Below are 27,691 nucleotides of genomic sequence, written 5' to 3' on the forward strand. Positions count from 1 at the left end.
ATCAGGAGCTGTGAGGAAGGGGGAGGAGGTGTTGGGCTGGTAAGAGAGATGTCAACGGTCCTTTAGATTAGTGGGGAGGAATCCCCTCGGGAAACGTAGTAGACTTGGAGTTGGTGACAGGAATTTATTGAGACCAGTCAGCATGGTGGTGTGCTCCTGGGCCGTGTTCCCGAGGCCGGCGCAGGTGAGGGCGGACGGGAGGTGGGTTTTAACCAGCGAGGGGGTTGGCACGGGCACAGGGTGTTGGTGGGGGGGGCGCGTGGAAAGGGGGTTGAGGCCCAGCAAAGGTGATGGAGGCTGGCCTTGGAGCTGCGGAAGGAGCCGAAAGGCGGCATAGAGCTGAGTGATGGGAGCAGCGGATCTCCGAATCTCTGAGGGTGCAGTAGGGATTTTTATATATTCTATATATAATTTTTTTTTTCCAAGAGCACTTTGTGACTCTCCAGTTCTCCTTTTCCTTTTTGTAATAGCCTCTGCGTCGCTTTCCCGAGTGGAGTATCTTCTGACTTCCCGGAGGTGATTGGAGTTTCTCCCAGGGTTACCTCCACCGCCGCAGGGGCCGGCCGGCGCTTTGCGGTTCGCCTCTGCCAGCTTTCCCGCGCGCCCGCCGCCCCCTTGGCCGCGCACTCCGGTGGCGGGAGACGGAAGGAGGCGCTGATTGGAAGCCCGCGGGCGGGGGCGGGGCCTGGCCCGCGTGCCGGGGCTGGTGACCCTGCGGTGAGCTCGGTGTGGGCTCCGGAGCCCTCGGTGCCGCGTGGGGGGTCTCGGGTCCGCGCGTGGGGCCCTATGGGCCCCAATTCCCTGCTTTTCATCCCCGCCCCCACGGTTTAGACTGCGAGTGCTGAATGCTGTGTGCAGCGGCGGCGCGCTTGTCCACCGTGGCCTCCGGGGGGACGGGGGAGGGCGGGGCCGGCGCGGGCCCAGGGGGAGCCGCCCAGGGCTTCCAGCCCGGCCCGGTTTTGAGAGGACCCGGGTCAGAAGAGTGCTTGAAAGCTCTCTGTGGAGGCGGCTTATCCGTGGGGGAGGCGGGGTGGCGGGAAGCTTTGGATTTCCCAGCTGCTCAGAGCACTGCATGCAGCCCTCCAGCAGTGTAGTCCGTGCTTTGTGCCACACCCGGGGGACGTTTCCGGACAGAAAAGCGACTTCCAGCCTTTTCAAGTGACTCTGTCTTGCCCCAGCTCTTGGCCGTCCCTGCATGGAATCCTCACAGCCCTATGATGTAGATATTAGTCTGCCCCTTTTTAGATAAGGGTTGAAGTGACGTACCGAACATCATCTAGATGGTAGGGACAGAATTCGGGTTGGCCCAGATCTGCCTTGATAGCCTAGGCACTTTGTAATACTCCACCTGCGCCATGCCCTCCAGGGGTACCGGTCTGGGTCGGGAGAGGAGAGAAACTAATGATTAGTGAAGTAGTAAGTGCTATTATCTGGTGAATGCTAAAGGCAAGGGAAGATGCCAGTGGTCATTTTTGTGTGTTTGCCCGTTTCCGTGTGATTTGACGAAGCATCCCCAGATGAAATTAAATGTAACCTGGTCAATGAGGATGAGTAGGGAGTTCACGGCAGAGAGAGATGCTTCAGGCCCAGGGAGCAGGAGGTTCCAAGGGGCAGATATCGGGACCCTCAGAATGGAATGACTAGAAGACCCTTAGGGATCCCCTATCCTTTCATTTCACTGAGGAAATAAATGGAGGCCCAGAGAGGGTAAGGAATTATTTAAGATCCCTGAACGGTCCTTGAATGCAGGTTCTCTGCCCTTTATGCTGTGCTCTGGCTTTCTTAATAATTTAAGGTTAGACTTATCCTGTAAGAGTAGTTCACACTTGTTTAGTACTTATTAAATAAGTACTTTATAATATACTTTAGTTTCTTTTAGTTCCTGTAACAACTCCATGAGATATTTGGGCAAAATACAGTATTTTTTACAAGTATTTTACAAAGGAGAAAATTGAGACAGAAGTAACTTACCCAAAATCACACTGCAAATCTCAGCCGAGCCCAGGCTCTTTACTCCTCTGTTATCTTTAGATATAAGTAGATAAGTAAAGAAGGGTATGACAAAAAAAAGCAGGAACCTTTCAGAGTAGAAATGTGTACCATCCTCTTATTCAGATGAGGACCTGAGGCTCAGAGATGTTGGGTGATTTGCCCAAGGTCACAGAGTGAGAAGGAGGTGGGGCCTGCACTGGAGACCAGGCCTGGATTCTCTCTGCTCCATCTAGCACACCCCACCTTAGCTAGGGAGGCAATCACAGCCCTCCTCTTGACTCACATCTTCCTGACACTGCCTTGGGGATATTGGCCTCTGCAGGCAAAATAGCTCTAGTCTTGGCCCAGTTGTATGGTCAAATATCACTTTTCCCATGAGGAATTTCCTATTCAAACAGGACAGGGACCTGGGTCTTCTGGCTTCCAGTGTGATGATTTTCTGCATTCCTCCTCGCTTTCTCCTGTGCAGCATGTCCTCAGGGAATCTAGATCACATTATCCCAAAAAAACGAAGTGTGAGATGCTTTTAGCTCTGGGACCCTTTAGAGAAGCTAGTTGGTAAAGCAACTTTGGTTTAGGTTTGCAGGTTAAGAATCAAGGGGGCAAAGCCTGGTCAGGACAGCCTGCACTGGAGGCATGGGGCCTGCTGGAACTCAGTTAGCACCTCTTAAATCTGGGTGAAGAGTGACAAATAGAGTTATGAATTGGGGGTGGAAAAATGAGCCCCCCTCCCAAGTATTTCTCTTCATGAGTAACCCTCACTGACCTAGTGAATAAGATGCATGAGACTTCTCAAAATTAATTTAGCTCCTCTGGCTTGTCTTCATTGCTAACTTAGGTGTCTCTGAAGGCTTGGCTTCTATAAGGGTTATTTAGAAGGAAAGAGGGCTTCTACTGTGAAGGCAGCTCTGGACTCGATTCCAGGAGGTCTGGGGGGCTTGAGCCAGTGCTGCCAATCACTGGCTGTGTGACCCTGTGAAAGGCAGTTCCTTCTCTAGAGCTCAGTCATTATTCATTCAGTCATTCAGTAAACATTTCTGGAACCCCCACTGTGGACCTGGCATGGTTCTAATGGATGAGACAAATTCTAACAAGACAGTCCTACAGGGGAAGAACTCTCAGCCTCGAGGCTCCGGAGAAGAGACAAGACCAGACATTGTTAGTGGATCCTCAACTACTCTGGGGTATGGGCAAAGGCCCCCCGGAGGAACTGATGTCCACAGGGCCACAACAACCCTTATGGAATCTTCATGAAAATTTGAAAAATGCTCCTCCCCCCTTTTTTTTCTGGGCAAATGCAGCCCCATACCGGAGCGCACAGCTTGGCTAGCAGAGCCCAAGCAGGTATTTGTGCTTCCAGTCACCCCCTGGGCTGGTCACTCCTGCCTGGTGAACAGCTTGCAGATCTGACCACCGCAGCCCTGAATGCCAAGACTGAGGTGTAAAGGTCCAGTAGAAGGCAAAGGTGGAAGAGTCCATTTCAGGCAGAGGAATGAACATGTATAAAACCTGCAGGCTTGAGAAAGCACTTCCTTCACTGGGGAACCTGTGGTGTTCAGTGTGACTAGAAGGGGGAGTGAGTGGTGCTCCAGGGGAATTGAGGAGACTAGGTTGGAAGGATTGGCAGAGCCATTTATTCACTCATGAAGTAAATAATCAGTGGGCGTCACTCTCAGTTTAGTGTTGTAAACACGAGGGAAATAGTAGTGAGTCCACATAATCCCCTGCCCTGGAGGGATTTACATTTTAGTGAGATGATGGGCCTCTGGTGTCTATTACAGTATCATAAGGGACCTTCCCTCTAGCATTGTATGTAATGAGATAATGTGTGTAAAAAGCCCTTTGAGAACTGGGAACTTCTGCATCATTCCTATGAATAAACACTTCTAATCTTCACCCGTGTGACCAACACCAGGGCCCAGGCATTTGGGGGCCTGTTCTTGACACCAGGCACCTACCTGATTGTTTCTTCAGAGCAGAAGTGACCTTTGGTCGTGATCGCAATGCTACAGGAATTAGGACCTTCCCTCCATCTGCTGTCACCGCCCATCCTGACCTGGGAAGAAATCCCCTCTCTCTGGGTCAGCTGAGCAGGCTGGGTGACTTGTGACTTTCTGGGGCCTGTATAGGAATTCACCGGGCTCATCCTTAGACTGTGACCACCTGCTGTGGTCAAAGGTCTTTCTCTTCTGGTTGAGATACCAATGGAGTTGAGAGGGTCACTATGAACGAAAGGGAAGCTCCATCTCTGGGGTAAGAGTGGGCTGAGGGACTCCAGGAGTCTTGTCAGGTTGTCCCTGGGTTAGAAGCTGTGTGGTCTGCTTGGTAGCTCTGATTCAGGTGAAGAGGCTGATTTTTAGGCCTGGGAACTTGGCTGCTTCTCACTATGTGGTTGTGGGCAAGTCGCTTCCTCTTTCTGGATACTAGTTCCTTCCTCTATAAACCAGAAGGTTTCACTTATTGAAATGTGAACAACAGAGCTCTTTGAACTCTTGTGTGGACCCTCAGTATGGAATCCAGATGAAAACAGTGGACTGTGGTTGAGGCAGGTTTGGGGCCTGGAGTTCTCCTGATTTCAACTGTACCTTGTCCTCCTTATTCATCCTCTCAGGACTTCTGGCTCTACTAGATATTGCCCTGAAGTCATAGTGGAATTTAGTTGGAAACAATTGGATTGAACATTTCCCCTCTAAATTGGCTCCTCTGGTCCCTGGGCTTAAGGTGGGGGTGAGGGCAATTAAAAGGTGTTGTGATCATTTTTATAATTTCACATATACATTAAATGATTATCCAGCCCTTTCTCCATTCAGTGTAAACATAATCCTCCTTATCTAGATGACTCTCCCTCACCCCTTTTTTCCATGGACAGACACATGAAATTTAAGCAGCGCCCTTGGCGTTTATATGTACGAGTGTGGCAGCACCCTGAAAACATCTAAAATGTTCCCTGTTTCACTTTCTTTGTGCAGTGTGTTTCCCAAATTGGGGAATCTGTTAATTTTCTTTTTTCTTTAAAAGGGATGTATTTGTTAGAAGACAGTGGCATAAACAAGTAGGAATTTATTTCTCTCCTATAAAGTCCAGATAGGCTTCCCAGGGCTAGAATGATGGCTTCTTAAGTGTCAGGATCTCAGCTTTTTCCATCATGTTGCTCTGTAGTCCTCAACACATGCCTTCCATCTTGTGATCCAAGATGGCGGTTCTAGCTCCTGCCGTCAAGTCTGTATTCCATCTAGCAGGAAGGAGGATAGGAGGAAAGGTGAGAGCCTACCATTGCCTTTGAAGGGCAGAAGTTGCACATGTCACTTCTTTTCACATCCCCCTGCCCATAATTTGGTCATGTGTCCACCCCTACCTTCAAGGGAGGCTAAGAAATCTCTTTAGCTGGGCATCCTTGTGACCAACTAAAAATTCTTTATGCAAAAAAAAAAAAAAAAAGAGAGAGAGAGTGAAAACAGATGGGCTAAATGGAGATTGCTGCCATAGGAGCTAGCCATTTCTCAAGCTTGAGAAAGACTAATTTCAACAGTCCTTTCTAGGTATGAAATTCTGTGATGTGAGTAGACTCTGAGGACTTCAAGCTGTAAGGGAGCTCAAGGGTTTAGCTAATCTAGTCTCCTTCATCGAAGGACTTTACAGATAAGGCCCCTGGGGGTATACGAGATTAGGCAATTTGCCCAAAGGGGGAAAGTCAGTCCAGGAGTGGCAGGATTCCCTGGGCACACAGAAGGGCTCTTGTCTCTGTTCTTTATATTCCTACGTCTGTGGTGTCCTGGCCCCTTCAGACTATCCCTTTCCATTTATTCTACCATTTGGGGGATATAGTAGAGTCCGCCCCAGGCATCAGGATACCCTGAAAGGAGCATGAGCTTTGGAGTCAGGCATAGTTGGCTTTCAGTCCTGCTTCTGCTCCTTATTGCTCTGTGGCCTTAGGCCAGGCATTTCATCTCCTGACTTTTGCTATCCTCATGTTTACAAAGAAGGTATTACCCACCTTACAGGTTTTCTTCTTTCCTTCCACCCTTCCTTCTTCCTCCCTTGCCCCCCTCTCTTTCCATTCGTGGAGTGAATAAGTGAAGGAATTAGGACATAAAAGTGAAGTGAGTAAGCTGTGGGATTTAGGACATAAAAGTGAAACCAAAGGTAGTTTCCTTCCTTTCTTCCTTCCTCTTTCCTCCTCTTCTTTCATCTTCTTTCTTTTTTTCAGTCTCTTTTGATTTTCTACTCCTTCCCACCAGCCTTAATAATCACACGATCCAGAGGACTAAATACATGTAGGAGTTGGTAGGCACCAGATTATCTTCACAATGTGTGATGCCCAGAAATAGTTTGCCCTGACTGGTGAACTTCTACTTCCTTTTACCATTTTTCCCCCTTGTTTCTTATTTTTTAATCAGACAAGGAGAACTGCAGTTCTTCTTGGGTTTCCCCCTTGACCATCTCATCACTGGCCCCTGATGTGGCTGTTTCCCCCCTTCTCCATGACTTCTGAACTCTTTACGGTGTTGATATAATTTCATGCTTACTGTGGGTTTTTTCTCTTCCTTGTCTTTGGCTGGAGTCTTCTGTGAGCTCCTAGAGGACAGGGAAGGGACTTCTCTGTATCCCTGCAGCTTGGCCCACAGCCTGGATACACAGACAGTCATGTGGTGTCCGAGAAGTCGGTCAGGGAGCATGGGTCTGTAGAGGCCATGTCTTACCACCTTCATGTTTTATAGACACAGGAACTGAAGTTCAGCTGGGGGTGAGCTTGCTCCTCTGAGCAAGGACCCTGCGCTCTACCCTGTGTCTGTCACAGTACCTGCTGGGAACAAATCTGGAAAGGAGTGGAGGGAAAGGGGAGGAAGAGAGAAGGTGGGAAATCACCCTTGATTCAGCACTAAAAGTACCTGCTTTTAAGTAAATGCTATCTTCATCTTGACAACAGGAATGTGAGGTAAATACCATTAACCGTCCTGCAGAGGGTGAAATTAAAATGGAAGCCAAGAAAGGTGAAGTCACTTGGTTAAGTTCACACGGTACCTAGGAAGCGTAATGAGAAATGAAACAAGGTCTGTGAAGCCGAGGCCACGCTCTTATTCTTGAACTGTGAGTCAGAGTTACTGACACGGTCAAGTGTGAGAATTAAATGGCCTGTATAGGAAGCCAGATCACTTTAGGAGATCTCTCCCAACGACATTAACGAGGCTCTGTGACCCTGCTGGGAAGTGCACTCTGTGAGTGCTAAGTCCCTCTCAGCTCTTGAGTGCTGGCATTCAGTCTACCTCTCTCTCAATTCCTCCACCATCAGTGTGAGCCATTTAAAAATGACAGATTCTTCCAGGAGCAGCGATGTCTCTTTAGCTTGAATCATCAAGGTCAGGCCAAGCATACTTAATTTGGGGTTTTTGATGGGATTTCTCTTAATTGATTGGGGTGAAGAGTTCAGAGCCAAGTTGGAGGATTGGCTTTTCAGCTCCAAGCTGCAAGAGACTGGGGCTTGGCACGATTCGAGGTTGTCTGATGAGGCTGCATCTGCCCCCGCTTCATCAGCCCACTGGAGAGCACCTACTAGCACCCTCTACTCCCTGGAGCTTATGGAGGTAGCTGCTGCACAAGGAATAAATATGCTCTTAGTCTTCAGAGAAACCATGTCAAATTTCTGGGGCTTTCCTGTTTTGATTCTACCCACTGCCTGGAGGGTTTTCTGTGTTGTTTGGCTGTCTCTCTCCATCTACCCCCCCCCCCCCCACCCTCCCTTTCTCCCCCCCCTCCCTCTCTCCCTCCCCCCATTTTTTTCTTCTTTTCTTCCTTCCAGATATTTTATTATTCTAGCTTTAGAAACACTTTAGGACAGTAAGAAGTTTTGAATTATAATGCTCCCCAGACTCCAGCATACAGTGGCTTTTGTTTTCTGAGCATTGGTATGTTCTGTCTCTTCCTTAGGAAATTCATTTAACTAAGATTCACTGATGATAGCAATAGTTTCAAGAGGGAAAACTTATACCGATGGTACCAGGCACCAGTCTTTCAGGGACTACCGAGTACTGCATTCTTTCTGTCAACAGTGTTGTCGAGCATCTAGCCACTTCAGGGCACCATTGTGGCGCTGGGATTTAGCAGTGCCCAGGGTAAGTCCCCTTCTTCACAGAGCACACCTTGTAGTTGGGAACGCAGGCAGTGAGCACATAAACAAGTATAGAATATCCTTTCAGATTATCTAATTACATTTCAAAAAGACCTCACACGGCAGGTATTACAAGCCCATTTTAGATATGCAGAAATACTGAGGTGCAGATAATGAACTTATCTGCCCAAAAAGGAAGGAGAAGTTGGAATGTAGCCCAACCTGTGGTCTTTCTAGCACCCAGTGTGGCTTTGTATTATTAGCCCAGAGGCAGATACACTGTGAAGCCGTAAAGCTTAACTCCAGGGTCCCTCACTTGCACGGGCCCTTTCTAAATTCACTTCATACCTAATTTTTAACCCTTTTCTTAATGAGGACCCACCACACCTTATAAGCCTCAGGCCTTGGCCTCACAAAACCTGGACCGGTCCCCACTGATAAAAGGATTCAGAGACCATTCTGAGTTTCCATAAGAACTCGGAAGCCAATAGAGGAGACAGATATGAAAATAAATCATCCTGATTCGTAGAGGTAAGAGCTGTAATGGACATGCTATGGACTGAATTTTGTCCTTCTCCCCTAAGTTCATATATTGAAGACCTAACCCTGAATGTGACTGTATTTGCAGGTATGACCGTTAGGGAGGTAATTAGGTTAAATGAGGTTTGTTAGGGTAGGGCCCTAGTCCAATAGGATTAGTGTCCTTGTAAGAAGAGGCAGAGATCCTGGGGAGCTCCCTTCCCATGCACACACAGAGGAAAGGCCATGTAAAGTCATGAGAGAAGGTGGCTGTCCCTAAGCAGGAAGAGGGTTCTCATCAGAAGCTGAATTTTCCTACTTCTTGATCATGGATTTTGGCCTTCAGAACTGTGAGGAAATAAAATCTGTATTTTGTACCACTCAGTCTGTGATATTTTGCACCCAGAGCAGACTAGTACAGGAGGGATGTACAAGGCAGATGGATTTGAGGAGGGGGAAGCCTTCTGGGCATAGGAAACAGTCTGAGGAAAGATACGGAGAGCCAGGAGAGCATGGCATATCTGCAGACCCATAAGTAATCCTCGTGCACCTTGTGGAGTGCGAAGGGAGGGGAGGGGCAGAATCGCAAAAGGTGTGGTATGCCACGCCGCAGAGTTTGGGTTTTATCTGGCAGATGTGGGAGCGTCCCCGGCTTGCCCAGAGCAGGGGAGAGTCACCACTGTCATGGTGGCTGCACAGAGGAAGATGCACAGCAGGACGGGAGACCAGTTAGCCCACTAATGCAATAGCCCAGGGAGGAGAGGGTGTGGCTCTGGAACAGGTTGGTGATGGCACAGGGAGAGGGATGTGTTTGGGATCTGGCAGGAGACAATAGGAGGAAGAGGGAGGAGCTAGGATCACACTTGGGTTCTAGTTTGGGTGTCAGAATGGATGGTGTTTAAAATATCTTGGCCATGTCTAAAGTAACTTGAATATTTACATAGATTGAATTTACTTCTGAGGAAAAGGTTTGGAAGTCCCATATTTCAAAGAAATACCAGGTGGAAGTATGCTATGGTCCTAGATCTATAGGTTTGGTCAACTGGGTGCTCTGCCATGACAGAGTTTTGGAGGGACTCAGGGTCAAACTTGGTAACTTGGCTTGGTGCAGAGAACACTTCTGTCCTAACCTGAGTCTTGGTCTTGATCCAATTTGCTGTTTACCTCTGGGTGAATCATTTGCTTTCTCTGGTCCTTAGTCTCATGTTCTCAAAAAGGAACCACTTGGGTTAAGTGATCCTTAATTTCCTGTTTAGTGCTAATAGTCTACACATCCGTGTTTATCAGCCTATGTACAAATCAAGACTTGGGCGAAGATTAAAGTCTCATTTCCAAGGACAATACCCAGTTCAGTCCCAAAGGACAAGCTTTAACCCCCATGTCATTTCAGCTCTGCTTGGACTCACAGATTCATAGAGGACTCTAGAGGGAGGAGGATACTTGGAAGCTATCCAGTCCAGCTTCTTTGTTCTGCACTTGAAGAGACTGAGAAACAGGAAGAACACTGTCCAAGAGCATCATACAGCTAGTTAGAAGCAGAGCCAGGAATTGAGCCCAGGTCTCCTGACTAGGGGCGTGGGGGCCGATTATGCACTGCATGACTGTAGATGTTGATGGGAGTTGTAGCCCCTGGAATTATGGAAGTAGAGGTCCTGGTCGTCACCCTTATTTTGGCACTGCTCTCACTCTACGTATCTAATTGTTTCAAATGCCTCCTTCTACCCCCCTGGATACCTGGTATCCCCTCTTCCTCCCTTTTACCTGCCTGGTGGTACTCTGTTCATCCTTTACAAATGTCACCTCTCTGGCAGCCATTCTTCCCTTTGTACATACCTCAATGGCTATATATAGTGAACACATTATGTGAAAATTGGTGTCTTACTTACCTCCTTACAGTTGACCCAACAAGGGTGGGAACCATGTCTTATTTATCTCTGTACTTTTAACATCTAGCCCAAGTACTTAGTTAATGTCCATGGAAAGAATGAATACAATAGATAAATAATGATGTCATGAATGAATGAATGTAAACTGAGGTCTGCTGGAGAATATATAATCAGAAAAAGCTTAGGAAGCCATGCCCCACGAAGGGTAAATGAGACTAGGGTTTTCCTCTCATCTGGACCTACAGGTCATCACCCTCATTAAGGATAGCTCCCCTAAGCTGTAAGCAGGAAATGCCTCGGTATCAGGTCCAATGGCCCATATTGAAGACATAATCCTTTGGCTCACCAATGACTCACCAATGGATTCCAGAAGGCTCAGTGTGGGTGGCCTTCCTCAATCAATCAATGGTTGGGCGTCCCAGCTTGTGATTGGATCCCCTTTCTGCCACCCAAGCTTATAGGTCTCTCAGATGCAGCCTGTATGGAGACCTCTGGCCCTCAGGGCTTGCTCAGTTTCTAACCACCCACCAGGAGACTAGGGAATCATCCATAAAAGCTAGATTTTATGACCACTGACACCACTTGAGCATGGTCATTATGATTATTTAACATTTATGAGACACCCTCAGTGCACTTGGGGCAAAGGAAAGGCAGTTTGGCAGCCTCAACACAAACGGATGTTTCTCTATAACCCCACAAAGGTGCTCCCTCCCACCCAGATTAGTTCATTTGCAACTATGTTCAGGAGCTTATATAGGCCAGGGCAGAACTCCCTTAAAGCATCCTATGTACTGTTTAACCTGGGCATTTCCAAGAAAACCTCAGTTAGCCAAATCCCCAAAAAGGAGAACCTTTAATTAACCAGATTTTGATTTTTGCACTTCTCTTGCTTTGTTCTGTGAGTGATGTTGATGTGCAGATTCCTTTATTCTTTCTCATTCAAAAAAATATATGGGCATCTGACTATGTCAGACTATGTGTCTGGTCTTGGCATTATAGAAATAAATAAGACAGCCCATGGTCCTAAACAACTCAAGCATGGAAACAAAAATATAGTGTTATAGGTGATCTATAAGAGCCAGATTGACAGAAGAGTGCAGGCCTGCAGGAGGAAGTGGTCAACTCACTCTTTTGGCGGGGGCAGGCTAAGAAGGCTTTATAGGAGGAAAAGCTCAAGAGAGCATTTGATTGATGATGGTTTCAGAGTGGGTGGATGTGGACCTCATAGGCAGAGAGAATGACCGAGCAAAGGTACAGGACGGTGAAATGGCAGAGCCTAGTCAAGGAATTCTAAACCATATAGACAAGCTGGGATCTACAGTGTGAGGGGATGAGGTGGGAAATGTAGGCAAAGGCTAGATTATAAAGGGCTATGCCCATCGCTGAAGAAGTGTGGTCATGACTGCTGCTTTGGGAAACCATGTCACTCTTCTGGAAAGGCACTCCTCCCTTGGTTTGGTTGACATCACTCTGATGGAGCAGCTCTTACCTCCCTGGCCACTCCCCCTCTGTCATGTCATTTGCATAGGGTTGTCTTTCTCTGCCCACCTTTTAATGCCAGTGTTGCTCAGGGTTTCCTCCACTATTTGTCCTGCTCTAGAACCCCCTTTGGGGAATTTTCCCATTGCAGTCATTCCCAAAATGGTATCTCTTACCAGATGAGTGCTTTCCTGAACTCTAAAAGTGTACTTAGACCCAACTACCTGTTGAAGTCTCTACTTGATGCAGGTGGCCATCTGCTCCCTAAACTTTCACTCATCCTCTGTTTCCTATGCTTATGGACATCATCACTGTCCGGCCGCTCAAACATGGAATTACCCTAGACTCCTCATGTCCACTCATAAGTTATTACGTGAGGTCCACTGAAGATTCATTCATTCAACACTTACTCAGTTTTTACTTTTTGCCAGGGCTGTGACTAGCAGCTGGTGGCGTAGAGATGAGTAGAACAGAACTCTGGCCCTGGAGGAGCTCAGTCAGATGGGAAGAATGGCACATGAACATTCTGGGTGCACAACGTAGCCAGAAAGGGCTGTGGGCAGATGATTTACCTGAGTCCTAGAAGTGCTGTGGAAAAGGCACCTACCATCGCCAGGTGGCTTGGGTGGGGCGAGGGAGGCCCGGCAAGGCTTCCTCAAGGGGATGATCCTTGTGCTGGACCTCAAAGAATAAGTAAGAATTAGGCAGGGGTGGAGGTCGGTGAGGGAGGGGCGGTGTCCTAGGGAAAGGGAAAAACATGAGGAAGTGAGTAGAGATGATAAGCGGTGTGATGCGGTTTTAAGCAGCTCACAGGTGCCAGAGAGAAAAGTGGAAGGCAGGAGCGGTAGGAGGAGATGAGGCTGGGCTCTGTGGGGCCTTGTGTGTCCTGATCGAGAGTTTGGATGTATCCCAAGGGAAATCGGGATTCAACAGTCAGAGCAGAGAACTGACCTGATCGGGGTAACTGTGTGGGAAGATCAGACCAACAGGTAGGGTGGGTTGGCAGGCGGAGGAGGGCTGCTGTGGTACAAGGGCCATGAGAGAGGCAATAAGACCTGGCCAAGGGCAGGTGCTCCAGGGACGGAGAGGAAGGGATACTGGGGAGACATTTCTCAAGTAGAATCAGCTGCCTTTGTTCATCATTTGAATATGAGAATCATATAGAGATGAAGTAAAAGATAAAAGACACTGAGTTTTTCTACCTTAATGATAGGTGAATATTGGTGTCTACTGAGAACACAGGAGTGGAAGTAAGCTTGCAGGGTATAAGAGTCCTCAATTTTAGACCAGTTTTGAGATATTGTACCCAAAAATGCTTTGTAAGCTTGAAAGATGTTTTTCACATGGGGACTGGGGGGTGATTGCTGCTCTGGAATCTGACCTTGACCTCTCCAGGTGGAAGCCATACCCTTGACTTGGGCACAGAGGCCCAGGACAGAACAGAGGGCTATTTTGCAATGTGGGCAGCAAGGATTGAAGTCTTGGTGATCTTCAGACTGAGGAGAGGCCTTAGTAACCTTTGCTGACCCCAAGGCTGCTGGCCACACTGGGACTTGTGCTCTTTGCCATCTCCTGCTGGGAATGCTGGGCCATTTGGGACATGTGGTGAAACCCCATCTATGCCAGAGAGGCAGGAGCTGCTTCTTCTTCTTCTTCTTCTTTTTTTTTTTTTTTAAGATTTTATTTATTTATTTGAGAGAGAGAGAATAAGATAGAGAGAGAGAATGAGAGGGGGGAGGGTCGGGGGAGAAGCAGATTCCCCGCTGAGCAGGGAGCCCAATGCGGGACTCGATCCTGGGACTCCAGGATCATGACCTGAGCCGAAGGCAGTCGCTCAACCAACTGAGCCACCCAGGCGCCCAGAGGCAGGAGCTTCTTGAGCTTTGGCCATTCCCATGGTTACTCCTGTCTACCTCCACATGTTTCTCATGAAAGGGGTGATGGAGGGGGCTGCTGTGGTTGGTGGATTCATCCTCAGTCTGCTCTCCTCCAACTCAATCCTTAAGGAAAGCCACGGTCTTCCAGGAAAAGGGGCTTTGAAGAATAAAGTGCAGTTCTCAGGGAAAAATGGATTTTAGGGTTCTGTCTAGATAATGGTTTTCTTTTTCTCTGTTTTGCTTTTCATTTATTTTGTTTTAAAGGGCAGATGTTTCCTGCTGTCTTGGAACAGAGTAGCATTTCTCTGTATCTCTGCTATTTGGAGTAAATGGAATGAGGTTGGCCTGAGGGTGAGGATGGTGAGCTTGGAGCCCCTTCTTCCTTGTCTGTAAGAGGTTGGACTAGATGCAGCTGCAGGTCCTCTTATGTCTGAGTGTGTAAGAAATGGTTCTTGTGGTCAGTGAGTTTGGAGACTGCACCAGAAATGGAAGGAGCAGGGGCTCGGGAGTCCTTACTCACCAGCCATGAGACCCTGGGTAACTCCATACATCTCCCCAAGTCAAGATTTTCCTGTCTGTCCGATGAAGACAATTAGCCTGTTTGCATACTTTTCAGGCGTTTTTGAGGATTAAGGGCAACTCTCAAAGTGTGATTTGTAAAAGGCTGTGCACCTTCAAGGAGCTTGGGCCTTCCTGGTGACTTTGCCCAGCCTGCTGTTTCACTGGTTCAGGCCAGTTGAATTGTGGCTGCCCTGCAGTTGGCGTGAATAGGCAGGGTCCCTCCTTGGCGGCCTCCCCAGATTTGCTCATTTGCTCCATGAGTATAGTAGTAAGTATCTCATAAGGCTGTAGTGACCCAGGGACATGATTCCACGCAGCTCTGCCTCCATCCGTGTATGGATGCAGCAAGCTTGTATTGCACACCTGTTCTGCACAGTTTCTGTACGAAGTGCTAGAGATGCAGAAATGAATAAGATGTGGATGGCTCTGTTTTCCATGAAAGCACAATGCAGGCACAGGGACACCAACTCTCTAGGCACACATACAAACTATACCCCCCAAAATTATAAAACAGGAATTTAGGGAGAGCCCTGTCCTTGAGGGACCTGGGAACCCCGAGGGGAGCGCATCTGGCTTAGCCTGCAGGTCAGCCCAGTCTCTGAGGAGGAGATGGTACCAGAACTGAGCCTTGGAGGACGAGTTAGCCAGCTGTGACAGGGGGAGGTGCACAGGAGAGGCAGACCACCGTGCAGAGGGGCTTCTTCTCATGCTCTGCTCCCTCACCTCATCCAGGCTTCTGCTCAAAATGTCCCCTCCTCACAGGCGTTTATTCTGAGCACCTCAGTCACTGTCTATCCCTTTACCCTGTTCTAGTTTCCTTAACATCACTGCTCCTGAGCTGAAATGTCTTTCTGTGGCTTTACAGTCTGTCCTCCCTGTTGGAATGTAAGCTCGCTGTGGGGAGGGACCTCCTGTGTCTCATTCAGCGTGGTCTCCCCATGGCCTCAGGCCTGATGCTGGATTAGTCTGCTGCTGCTGCTGCTGTAAGGAGAGACTACAGGCCAGCGGCTCAAACAACAGAAGCTTAGTTTCCCCTGTTTCTGAAGGCTAGGAGTCTTGGATCAAGGCATAGGCAGCGTTGGCTCCTTCGGAGGCCAGTGAGGAAGAAGCAGTTGCATGTCTTCCCCTAGCTTCTGGTGGTTTGCTGGAGATCTTTCATGTTCCTTGTCTTGTAAATACATCACCCTGCTCTCTGCCTTCATCTTTGTGTGCCATTACCCCATGTGTGTCTGGGTCCAAATTTCCCTTTTTAGAAGGATACAATTCATATAGGATTAGGAGTCCATGCTATTTCAGTGTGACCTCATCTTAACAAATCACATCTGCAATTTTCAAATAAGATCATATTCTGAGATATTGGGGGTTAGGACTTCAAGATATGAATTTTGGGTGGATGCAATTCAACCTTCAAAAGACACATAGTAGATAGTCAAAATATATTTGTCGAAGGAAGGAATGGTTGGATAAAGGCACAGAAGCAAGAATTAGCTTGCTGCGGGGCGGCGGGGAGAGCGGTGGGGAGGCAGCCTGGAGGGAGCTCTGGGTTGTTTGGGATTCTTGGAGCTTCAAGAGCAAGGCAGGGACTGGTCAGAGCTGACACCCAAGAGGTATGCATACCTCCTCCTTAGCATGTGGAAAACACTCAATCAGAGGTAGCTTCTGTGATCTTAATTTCTACTGGTTGTTAGGTGGATGCATGAGTGTATCAGTGTGCATGCATCCCTGCTCCTGGAAGCCTCCCTTCATAGTGTAGTGGAACTGCGTGTCAGCAGTTTGGACCGGCACCATCCTGTTTACAGAGGGCCACATGGGCACCCGCTTACTCAGCAGGTCCCGGAGGCCAAGTCTTGTACAAGACGCTCTAACCAGGTCATCTTTCCTTTACATCTCAACAATAGGCTGCCTTCTGCCCCTCTGATAAACAGCTTGTCCTTCATGAACTGAGATCAGTGACGGGTTGGCGGGGGTTCTGGAACATTTCCTTCAGGGTCATAACCACTGAGACACAATTTCTGATTAATCAACCCTTGTGATACAGCATGGCAAGGTAACAGAAAATAAATAGTGTAGGAAACCAAGATTAATGTGGAAATGTCCCTGAGATATCAGGATAGGAAATTGCAAAGGAGCCACGGGGGCTCCTTGGAGAATGAGCTGGAAGTCAGAGGGAGATAAACTCATAGTGAGGTGGAAAAGGGCCCTGACATGAACCCAGCCTCTGCCACCTACCAGCTGTGGGATCCAGGGGAAGTCACCCTCCTGCTGGGAGTGTCCTTTCCCTAGCCCAAAGGTGGGGATAATATGACCCATGGCACTGTAAAAACGAGAGCAAATATATGGGACTTAAACACAGAGGCTGGCCTTTAGCAAGAGCTCAGTGCACGGCAACTATAATAATAGCTTACATAAATTGAGCGCTTAACAAATGGATGAGGCATTATTCTAAGTGATTTAACCTCACAAGGTAGGTGTGGTCATAGAGCTCATTTTACAGTTGAGGAAACTGAGGTTTAAACAGTGTAAGTAGGGTGCCTGGGTGGCTCATTTGTTAAGCGTCTGCCTTCGGCTCAGGTCATGATCCCAGGGTCCTGGGATCGAGCCCCACATCGGGCTCCCTGCTCGGCGGGAAGCCTCCTTCTCCCTCTCCCACTCCCCCTGCTCGTGTTCCTTCTCTCAATATCCCTCTCTGTCAAATAAATAAATAAAATCTTTAAAAAACAAACAAACAAACAAAAATGGTTTAAGTAAATGCCCAAGCTCACCTAGCTACCAGGTGATGAAGCTGAGATTCACATTCAGGCATTCTGTCCTAAAGCTTGTGCTTTTGACTATTAGGCTATGTAATTACTGGCATAATTATAATTGACATGGATATTCTGTAGCTATAAAGTGAGAATTTGGGGCATTTTCAATCAAGAAAACTAGAAGGAAGAGAAACAACAAAAGTTAAGCAATTCCCAGGTGCCAGGCAATCAAATACATTTATCTCAATCAGCCTTCACATGCAGCCTGGAAAAGATATATCATCTACTTGCATTTTAAGAAATAAGTAAACCAAGAGACTCAGAAAGATCGAACAGCCTAGATTCAAACCCAAGTATCTCTGGGCCCAAAGCCCAGGCTCTGTCTACCACACCTGCTGCCTCCAGGAAATTCACTCAGGTTAACACAGAACGGGCTGCAGGACATGGACAGCTCTGTCCCTAAGGGGTGACTAATACATGGAGGCTCTTTCTGACTTGTGTCAGGGCTGGCAATTAGGTAAGGGAGACCATTAACAAGTTCACAGAATATCGGGTCCAAAATGAGTAACAAGTCAGACTGCCGGAGGAAATTAAGAGGGCAGTAGGAAAAATACTGCTGGTCTGAGGGTCCATGAAGTTCGGAGGAAACATTGGTGAGTAAGGAAGATGGATAGGATAGCCTATATTTAAAACTGGCTGGAGGAAGGGAAGGAAGCGATTGGCCTAATTTTAGAAAGCCTCACACTCTGAGGCTCCTAAGGTAGGAGACAAGGAGCTCAGTGAGGATTACTTGTCCTTTGTCATCCACGGGTCTCCAGGGGAGGGGCTGGGGCTAATGAGGAACCCCCCAGTGAGTAGAAAAAGGACAAGGTTCGAGGCCAGATAGACCTAGTGTTAAGCTACATATGATCAAGTCATCTCTCTCAGGCTTGGTTTCCTCATCTATAAAATGGGACGATAGTATCTGCCTGACAGAGTTTTTGTGAAGGATGAAGTGAGAAAAGATAAAGAACCTGCTAAATTGTCTGGCCCTGGTAGGCACTCAACTAATGTTCACTGCATGAGTCTCATGGGGAGATGAAATGTTTGTAAAAAGAAGTCTTCATTCAATCACGGTAAGAGTATCACCAGTAGATTCTAATTTCTTTAGATCAGAAAAGAGATTTTCATGTCTACAGTGTTTGGCCTTTCCCTTTTTCAGGCATACAATGCACTAAAGACTCTATCTGAGAATGGTTAATAATGGCATGACTAAATGTATATACTCAAATCCTGGCATAAAATATTCTTGCTAATTATATAGTATGCTCTGAAGTTCACATTATAGGACTTTAATACCATTACCTCTTTTTTTCCCCAATATTGAGGTATCTTTATGTTTTTTTTTCTGATTTTAAAAATAATGTAAGTTGGTTGAAAAAAATAATTTATGAATTCAGGATGATATGAAGTAGCAAGTGAAAGAATACTCTCTAATTCGACTTCCCAGACATAACCGTGTTTTGTTTTATGTATATGCTTCCAGACTTTATTCATATAAACATATATGTTGCATTCTACATACACATGGAGACACACAGACCCCTTAGCGCAGAATCTTTATTTTTATTTATTTATTTTTTTTAAAGAGTTTATTCATTTATTTTTGAGAGGGAGAGAGCAAGCAAGAGCACAAGCAGGAATGGGGGAGGCGCAGAGGGAGAAGCGGACTCCCTGCTGAGCAGGGAGCCCGATGCCAGACTTGATCCCAGGACTCTGGGATCATGACCTGAGCCAAAGGCAGACACTTAACTGACTTGAGCCACCTGGGTGCCCAGAATCTTGATTTTTAGCTGAGCACGTTGCCACCTGGAAGAGACTGCATTTCCCAGTCTCCATTCCGGACAGGTGTGTGCATGTGGCTAAATTCTGCCCAATAGCAGAGAAGCAGACAGATTGTGTAACACCAAGAAGGTTGCTTACAAGAGGCTAATTCAGGTGGGAGGTGTGGCTTTTTAGCTCTTTTCCTGCCTCCTTCTGGCCTACAAAACAGATGTAAAGTTAGAGTTCCAGCAGTCATCTTAGGCCACAAGGGAACCCTGAGGATGGGAGCCACACGTTGGCGATTACAAGAAAGTGTCTGAGTCATCGACAACTTAAAGGAATAGCTATACCACTTCGGACTGTCCTTCCTCAGGCTTTATTTCACATTGGAGAATAATTCCCTGTGGTTTTTAAGCTACTGTGATGAGGTTTTCTGCAATTTCTAAATGACACACAGTTCTCTCCCACCCTTTCCACTTAACTTTATATTATAGGTATTTTCCCCTGTCAGTACACTGAAAAATCTGCTATACTCTTTTTCATGACCAAGTAAATATTCCCTTGTAAGGATTTACCATAATTTACTCAGTTCCTTATTGATAAATATAAGTTATTTCAGTTTTTGAAAATGACAGTGTGAAACATAAATCTTTGTGCACATTTTAATATTTTCTCAGGATAAGAAGAGGAATTTTAGAGCTAAAATGTTTATGCATCTTTAGTTGGTAATTTAATTAATGAAATTGATAAATAAATTGGTGCATTGTAACTGTTACACATTGCCAAATTATCTCTAGAAAAGTCATTCCTAGTTATACTTCTTTAAGTAGAATTAAAAAAAATTTTTTGGTAAGACTTTTCATACATGCAGGGCACAAAGAATAGCATCAAAAACACATCTTCACTATCCAGTTTAAGGAGTCAAGCTTTCCCATGGTTCCCTGAAGTGCCCTGTGTATTTTGCTCCAGTGGCATCATCCAACGCTTCTCTCTCAACAGGCCAGGGGCTCTCTTGATCTTTCACCAACGCTGGGGGCCAGTGGGTGAATCTGTAGGGTTCTCTCACTCATAAGTGATAGACATTCTCCCCTACCCAAAAATAACTTGGTTCATACAGTTTCAATGCCCTGGGGGAGAACTTGCTATAGGAAAGACTCAGAGGAAGTCATCAGGACCCCACCTGAATTCCCTTCCTGGGCTTTTTTCTCCCTGCTGGCTTCATTCCCAGTTTCCACATAGTGCCACCATGGCAGCCAGCACCTCCACATCTGCATTCTCTATATTCACATCCAACGGAAAAAACATAGTGCCTCTTCCCAGTAGCTCCCTCACAAAACCTGTATTCACTCTGATTAGGTTAACCAGAGTGATGTGCCAATTCTGAGTATATCCAGCTCCCACTATGACTGGAATCTGTCAAACCCTTCTGATGCTCATTTCTATTTGCTGCCTATTTTGGGTTCTTAAACCCCAGGGTTAACTACCTTTTTGATAATGTGGTCCCTGGCCAAGGATAATCATTGTTAACATCGCCTGAGTGCTATAGTGTATTGGGCACCTTATCTCATTCAGTCTCCCCAACAAATTTGTGAGGTGGGTGTGATGTCCACTTAATAAATGAGGAAAATAGAGGCTTAGAGAAGATAAATAAGTGAGCTGAGCTCCCACGGCTTGTGTGTGTTGGGACTGGGATCCAGCCCTTGGTTTGTCTCACTCCGGTGCCCAGTGGAGACACGGCCGACCATACTGTCTCTTGCAAGAGGCTTGTGTTTACCTAACAAGTTGCTGGAAAATGAAAACATTGTGTAAGCTGAAGATTCACAAACATCAGCTCATTGAACTCACTGATATGTCCTAAATTTACCTCCTTCAAGCCCCCCAGGGGAAGGAAGGGGACAGCTTGGTAACTGGCCCGGTCATCCTGAGTAAACAGATTAGGTAAGGGATGAGGGAGACAAGTTATTTCCTGAACGATTTTTTTCTTTATTTCTACAAATACATTTTTTGAAAAGATATCTACAACTGTTTAGGATTTTAAGAATAATGTTAAGACGCTGTCGGTGAGTATTTACTCTGGGCAAAGTGCTGGGAGGACCCACCCTACATGGTGTGATGGAAAGTAGGATTCGGAGTGAACAGGTCAGGTTTCCAGTCTGCCTCTGGTTGTTGTTGGCCCTACTGTGTGACTTGGAGTTGGCCCAGTCTCCTTGCTGGTGTCAGTTTCCCCATTGGTTTAGTGTAGGGTTTGGATAAAGACTTCTCCTATCCAAACTCCCATAGCAGCTTTTCATCTATAGAGTAAGTACAGGGTGAGAGTAACTAGGTGGTCATGGGAACCTGGGCTAACCAGGTGTCATCCCTGAGAATCTCAGAAGGAAAAGAAAATATCTTCCATTGGTTTCAGAACAATCTCCTTGTGGGCTGTGGAGGAGCTGAGGAATGGGACCCTAGGGGTTTTCCTGTCTCTGGAAATATCTGACTTTGGTTATTCCCCAGCCAAAAGCTTCACGACTCCTGCAGGGGGTTGCCTGGAGCACCTGGCCAAGCTCCAGTTTGAATGTGAGGAACATAGGTCATTAGTAAGAGACTTTAATATCCCGTAAACTGGCTTCCTGGAGTGGAGTGCTCACCCCAGCATAATCGAGCTGTTAGCAAGAAACCCAGCCTGTTTCCAGCCAGGGAAGTAGTTCCGTGGAAGACCAGAGGGGGTGTAGTGACAGAGGTGGGAGGGGCCTGGACTGGGAGTCAGAGTTCTAGAGGCTCTGCCACGGACTGGGGCAAGCTACTCCCATTCTCTGGACCTTAGTGTCTTCATCTGCAAAATGAGGGGTGGTATTGGATGTACTTTGGGGCTTTTCAGCTCAGACAGAAAACATAGGAGATTAAGTGAGCACATTCAGGAACCCCCTTGCCTAAGTTCTGATCCAGCCTTGCTGCTCACTGTCCTTGTGTTCTTAGGTAATTTATTTAAACTGTCTGCACCTCTGTTTTCTCATCTGTAAAATGGGAATACTCATAGTATATACCACATGGGGTTTTGTGATGATGAAATGCAAAGCACTTCAAATAGTGCCTGGCGTGAAGTTTAGGAAATGCCCTACAAGTACAACAGTTACTGTGATTCTCACCCATCCCACAGCAGGCAATGCCTGCCCTCTGTTCCAGAGGGTGGGTGGAGCCGATGTGCCACTGCTGGGACCGCAGGCCTGTGGGGCCCTGACAGCGCACCAGGCTTCCTGGGCTGGTGGGAAGGTGACTTTATGCCCAGCTCTACCTCTTCAGGACTGTACAGGGGAGGATGTCTCTGACCAGGGAAACCCCTGGGGGGTCCAAGTGTAAGAATCAGAGGTCTCATGGCAGGGAAAAGGAGAGGGCAAGAGAAAGGAGGGGAGAGGAGGTGGTCTACCCTGTACAGTCAGGGCAGGAGGGGCCGGTCAGGAGGGGCCAGGAAGGCTTGGCTTCCGGTCCTGGCTCTGACGCTTACTTGCTGTGGGAGCCCTGACCAAGTTTCTGGATTCGTCTAACCATGTTGCTTATCTGTAAGATGAAAGCGTAGTGCTCAGACCACAGATCTGTGGAGGGTCTGAATGAAACCACACAGTGGCACAGAGTCAGCTGTCCTGGGGATGCCCGACAAGTGTGAGTTGGATCTGAATCAGAGGAACAAAGGATGCAGCTGGTGACAGCACCAGGGCACGTCGATTGGTGCTAGTGCTGGCGTGTGTGTGAGAGGTGCGTGTAAGGTAGGAGGAAGAGGAAAGGTTTGCAATTTCCTGAGGTTTGGGAAGGCCTTACGAATGGCTTGTCAGAATCTCATTACCCTAAACACCATTGCTGGGGTCCAGGCCTACCCCCCTCCCACAGGAACATCTGCCACGGCCTCTCAGCTGGGCTTCCTGCCTCCAGTCCTTCTCCTTCACACTGTGACCCATTCTTCTAGGGTGACACTCCCCTTAGTGCAGTGACAGTGTCACCACAGGGGCTCCCCACCACCCTCAGGATAAATACCAAAGCCCTGGACATAGATGTTTTCGGATCGGCCCCTGTGGGTCTGCCATCCTCTGGGCCTCAGGACTCTGACCCATACTGAGTGTGTCAACAGGCCCACTGGCGTGAATGTTTCCAGTTGGCCTCAACCAGTGAAGCTCCAAGAGGTGGCGGCGGGGGGGGGGGGCGGCGGAGTGGTCAGAGCATTTACCTCCAGCTTCCCCCCTGCCGGGTTCCCACCGAGGGCTGCATCCTTCTACCGAAGGCCACCGCTCCTGTCACATTCCTGTCCCCCTCCTTCCTCTTGTCCCCTTAGGCTGCAGGTGGTGGTGGTTGCTAGCCTTTGAGCACCACAGCATCCATGATCATTTTCCCAGTTCTGCCCACACTTTGTGTAAAGTTCCTTTCTTAAGCTTTCCTTAAATCACGCAGGTGAGCATGTCACCTCCCTCCCACCGGGACCCTGCCTGACACATATGGCTTCTGAGGCCCTGTGTGAGCCACCCCAGCCGATCTCTCCCCTGGCTCCCGCCGGTGTTCACATGCACCAGTCCCCTTCTCACCCCAGGGTTTTCCCGCTTTGTTACTGTACATCCACTTCCTCCAAGAAGCCTTCTTTGATACCCCCAGGCTCGGTCAGAACCCCTCCTCTCGCTCCAGTAGCTCCTTGTACGTCCCCCATCACAGCTGAATCATACTGTCATTGTCTGCTTACTTGTCTCTTTTCCTGCCAAACTGTGAACCTCCTGAAGGCAGAAACCATATCTTGCCCCAAGGGAGGTGGTATAAAGGTCAGGAGCACAGACTCTGGAACTGGCCTGCTTGGGTTTGTGGTCTAGCTCTTCACTCCTCTGCTGTGTCTTTATGGCCTTAAGCAGGTCACTTAACTTCTCTGTCAACGGCTGCCCCATCTGTAACATGCGGGTACAGAAACTGTCTACCTCCAGGCTTGTTATGAGAATTAAATTAGTTAAACAAGTAAAACAAAGCTTTTTAAAAACATACATTAACACATTTAATATATGAAATTTAATGTAGGATTATTAACTAATTTGATATATGGAATTAGTACCCAATAAATCTTAGGTATTCTGGTCAGCTTGTGACACAAAGTGTATGCTCAGCAAATGGAGAATATAAATGGATTCTTTCTTACAGGTAAATGATTGCGCAATGCTGTACTTTTCCCTCGAGTTTTTACGGCAGCCTTAGGAGGAAAAGAGGGTAGCAGTTCTGTATCCACTTTATAGAAGAGGACACTGACCTTGGAGGGACTTGCCCAGGGACCCACAACTGACACAGAGTTGAGAGGCGAGTAGAACCCGGATGCAGAGACGCCGCTGGGTGCCCTCTCCCGCAGCTGCCCCAGGGCATGAGAAGGCCTGTGGGCTGCAGCTCTGGCCAGGTCTGCCCTGGGAGAGGGGCAGCTGTGGGGTTGGTAGAGTCCGGGGGCTTTAGTGGCCTCAGCCGTGGTCACTTTCCCTGAAAGTCTCTGAGTCACCTTTGGGATTTTCCAAGTTATCAGCTTCTAGAGGGTTAAAAAAAAAAAAAAGTCCATTGTGTTGCAAGTTCTGAAACTAGCTGCATTTACAAGTTCTGTTGGCCCAAGTGTCCATCTGAGGAATGCGGGATCTGAAGGGAGAGCCCAGGAAGGGAGACTCATAAGGGAAATGAGCCTTTAATGTTCCAGTGACCAGCAATAATAATAATTTATGTCAGGTTCCTAAGAACCCTGAACATTTATCTGGTGCTGCTGGGTGCTCAGTCAGTGCCCTAATAACGCTTAGCATGCTGCCTTGGGTTAGTTGCATCAGGGTCCTTTGTCCTTGTCAGCAGAGACTCTCCTTCAGCTCCCAAATCCCAGAACCCAGCTCAGTGCCCCATATACCAGGGGAGCCCCACAGGTGGTTGTGGAATGACTGGCTGAGTATGCAAATGGATCTAATGTTCTTGGTCCCCACATAACTCCATTTTACAGATAAGGAAACTGAGATTTGGAGAGGTTCAATGCCTTGACCAAGGCAGCACAGTTAATAAGGGAAAGAGACTTATTAACTTCATGAAATTCTTCCAGGAGGCCTCCTGTCTTGGTTCAGTGGGGAGCAGCGAGAGCATTCAGTCACAGACATAGGTTCAGGTTCCCAATCTGCCAGCTACCTGCTGTTTGATTTCCTATAAGTTACCCTCTCTGAGCCTCAGGGAGCCGACGTGGTGAAGTGGGCATAGTAAGTATTTTATCAAGTTGTTGCAAGGATTAACAAACATAATGAATGCAAAGGGACTGGCACATAGGCACAAAGAAAGAGCTCTGGAAATATTGGTCACAGTTACCACGGTTCTCATTTGTCCTTAGTTTCTTTTTTATTGCTATTACTTCTTATTATTAGATAAAAAAAAAATACTGCAGTATTTGTTACTTTTATTATTGACTATGGGCCTGGTATTCATTTGGTTTGCAACAAATGAGTTTTTTTCCTTTTTCAGGGTTAGTCTCTGGTTGACTGTCCTGTAAGTGGTGGCCCAGGACTGAATGTTTGCACACCCTGACTCTTGCAGATGTCACGGGCATGGAAATTGGAGGTGAAGAAATTGGGGGTGATGGCCTGGTAATACATTTACTACAGGCAGATGTGCAGAAAATATCACCCGGTTTCTCAGCAATCCTAGAATCACATCGCACAAGCCCCAAATCACCCACACTTTTCCTGCTGTGGCTGCGTGAGCTGTTTGAGGGACTTTCCAAGGGTTTCTTGAAGCTTCTTGCTTCTCCCAAACACTCCTACATCCCAGTCCCCCTGCCAGCCTCTCCCTGGTGACTGACATAAATGCTTTTGGTGTCTTCTGAGATATTTTCCCAATACAAAGACAGCTCAAGGGCCAGCTACTTAAACATTTATTTATAACCCAACCAGGAGCCAGGTTGTCTCTCCATGTAGAGACTGTTTGGATGGGCCTCTGTTGTTTCATATTTACAAATCTCAGAGACTCTTGCTGCCTTTTCATGACTCAGAAGGGGAAACTGAGGTTGAAATTGGTGGGTGAATTGCCCCAGATCACACATTGGTTAGGGGTAGGGTCACAGATCAGTTAGGGATCTGGAAGAGATCCAGACTTTGGGACTCATCATCAGTGAGCCAGCGTGAAGGAGTGGGAAATGAGGACCAGCCTTGACTGTAGCCTGGTTCTAACTTTTTATTGCATGTGTAACCTTGGGCAAGCACTGCCAGTACTCTGAACCTCAGTCTTCTTACCTGTGAAATGGGCATAATTATGCCTTCCTCACAAGAATGGTAGGAATAAAGAAGATAATGGAGAGGAAGTCATCCAGTACAGTGCATGGCAGAAAACTAATAAACCCCTTCTCCCCTACCCGCCCTTTCCTTCTTGAAGTGAACAGGGGCTTTGGAATCAGCCCTGGGTTCAAATCCTCTGTGAACTTGGGAAAAGTATTAATTTCCCTGGGTTTTTGTTTTTCTTATGTATGAAGTGGTGATAAGAACAACCATATTGAGGGTTCTTTGAAGAATTGAAAGAGATGATAGATATAACATAGGAGGCCTTTCTAGACAAAGCTTCTCTTTTTCCTTCTGCCCTCCTCCAGGATTCCTTCCAGAGCGTCATGGGCCAGGGTCTCCTGACCCCAAGCTAAGATGGTGGGAGACTGTGTGTGTGTGTGTCTCTGCCTCCTCCTCCAGGCACAGAGCTCTGCAGCCAGCTCTCAGTTCAGCCAGCAGAGCTGATGGCTCTGGGGACAGCAGTCCTCCCTCCCAGCCCTCAGGCCACTTCAGGACACGGATCCCTTGCGGGGTGTCAGACCCAAAGAGGGTCACTGCAGCAGCTTCCAGAGGGGGTGTTGGAGACCCGGACACTTAAATAACCCTGAGGAGACAGCCCCTTGGCACCCCTTCCTGGTCGTCAGAAGTACGCATTACGTTATTCAGAGAGACACTGAAGTTTCAAACCACTTCATATTTAATCGTCAGTCATGCTCCCTTCCAAAAGCCATTCCAGGAAAAACATCAGTTTGGTTCTACGAAAACTTGCGCACACAGCCCAGGCCTTGAGGGACCAACTCCCAGCCTGTTTTGAGCCAGAGGTGGCGCCAGTCTCAGACACTGTGGCCAAAGCAGTGCACATCTGTCTAGGGTTTCAGTTGTCCTGAGGAGTGGTGTTGCCAAGTTCAGGGACACAGGGGTGTACGTGGGTGGACACGGATAAACCTGTGTTCCAATCCTCCTCTGCCTCCCACTGATGGTGTGTCCTTCAGCAAGATGTGGAGTCCTGCAGAGCCTCTGTTCTTTGCTGTAAAATAGGAATAACATACCTACCTGGAAGGTTGTGTTGAGGTCTGAATCACATATGCCAGTGGTTTAGGTTGAATCATACGAAATTGCCACTTTTGAAGGTCAAAAATGGTTGAATGTTGGTGATTTCATATATTTCAAGTGCTCTCTCTATAAATAAATAAATAAATATATTATAAATAAATAAATATATATGTGTGTGTATATATGTATATGAAGTGGCACATTTAAATAGTCCCCAAAGTGGGCTAAGCATTTATGCAGTGAGTCTCAGAAGTTAGTAAGCATAAGCAGTGGGGAGGGGGCCATTGGAGATCTGCATGGGGCCTAGAAATCTGCATGTGAACAGATGGGATCCCCACCACAGGTGATTTTGATGAGGTGATGCTTTGTGCTTGGTTGAACTAGGCTTTGAACAAGAATAATCTAGAGA

The 27,691-nt window shown here is 47.4% G+C and overlaps 1 long non-coding RNA gene across 1 annotated transcript; it reads left to right on the top strand.

Annotated features, from left to right (window-relative positions):
- Positions 1–27,446, top strand: LOC141373441 (uncharacterized). The gene is made up of 4 exons (XR_012379470.1): positions 1–184; positions 24,113–24,265; positions 25,439–25,534; positions 26,556–27,446. It is a non-coding gene; the product is annotated as an uncharacterized lncRNA (long non-coding RNA).
- Positions 27,447–27,691: the final 245 nt, after the last annotated feature.

Source organism: Callorhinus ursinus, unplaced genomic scaffold (genome assembly GCF_003265705.2).
Source record: "Callorhinus ursinus isolate GAN/ISIS: 27379988/994484 unplaced genomic scaffold, GSC_fseal_2.0 scaffold9, whole genome shotgun sequence".
NCBI lineage: Eukaryota > Metazoa > Chordata > Mammalia > Carnivora > Otariidae > Callorhinus > Callorhinus ursinus.